The sequence below is a fragment of the Atractosteus spatula genome, chromosome 10 (genome assembly GCF_055471065.1).
Source record: "Atractosteus spatula isolate fAtrSpa1 chromosome 10, fAtrSpa1.hap1, whole genome shotgun sequence".
In the NCBI taxonomy this organism is placed as follows: Eukaryota; Metazoa; Chordata; class Actinopteri; order Semionotiformes; family Lepisosteidae; genus Atractosteus; species Atractosteus spatula.
The window spans coordinates 26673491-26674429 of NC_142715.1; the positions used below are offsets into that span (position 1 = coordinate 26673491).

General features: G+C 41.0%; 1 non-coding gene across 1 annotated transcript; it reads left to right on the forward strand.

Moving 5' to 3' along the window:
• Nucleotides 1–455: 455 nt before the first annotated feature.
• On the forward strand, nucleotides 456–527 carry trnaa-cgc (transfer RNA alanine (anticodon CGC)). The gene has a single exon. It is a non-coding gene; the product is annotated as a tRNA-Ala (tRNA).
• The last annotated feature ends 412 nt before the right edge of the window (nucleotides 528–939 follow it).

Here is a 939-nt window from a genome sequence, read left to right on the forward strand (position 1 = left end):
TTTCACCCTTTTATGTTCTTCTACAATATTTACAGACAGGGCTTTATCACTCGAGTTGTACAAAACAAGTGTGCATCGGTCCATGAAAATCATCAGTAGTGCTGTTTTTCTATGCATAGTTTAATCAAGAGCACTTAAAAGATGCAAAAAGCTTTCAAATAAAACAGAATTGAAAGACAGTCGAGTAAGTTAGGTAGAAAAAAAGCACTCCCCCGTCTGGAAATTAACCACCGTCGCACGTGTGATTGGATACAAAAATAATAGATTAATTTGTGCCCAGTCTCTTGAAGCTTCAATGCGATTATTTTTCCTTCCTTATTTCTTCATTCCCATGAATTTACTCTGTAGTAGAGGAAACGCGAAAGTGGGAAACTGCAGGCATTCTTCGTGAGTGGTGGATTGTGATCAGTGAGCATCTGCACATCTCTAAGTCTGTTCCATAACCATTTTTTATCGGGGATGTAGCTCAGTGGTAGAGCACATGCTTCGCATGTATGAGGTCCCGGGTTCAAACCCTGGCATCTCCAGGTGCTTTATATTACAGTACTCACATCGCAATCTTCTGTTGAGTGAGAACTCTTTGCTCGTGTTCAGAGAGAGCCAGGTTTACACAGTTAAATGCAGGCACACTCGACGTGCTGCAGAGTTGCGCTGCTGTTTTAAATGTACCTCTTTTAGTTCTGTTAAATCCTAAATTATTTGAACTAATAATTTAGTTCAAATTCAGGAAATCCAGAGATTGCTTCACACTTGTCGTGGCTGTTGCAGAAAACACCTGTTGAATCTCACCCGGGATTTCTTGAGATATCATTCAGCGAGCGAATCTTCCTTCTGAACTCCGCACTAAACTGAACTCCTCACTGCGTGTCCTGTACTGTTACAAGTGCTCTCGTGTAGATGTGAAGCACAGCCATAAACACACTTTGAACTTTTTCCGTT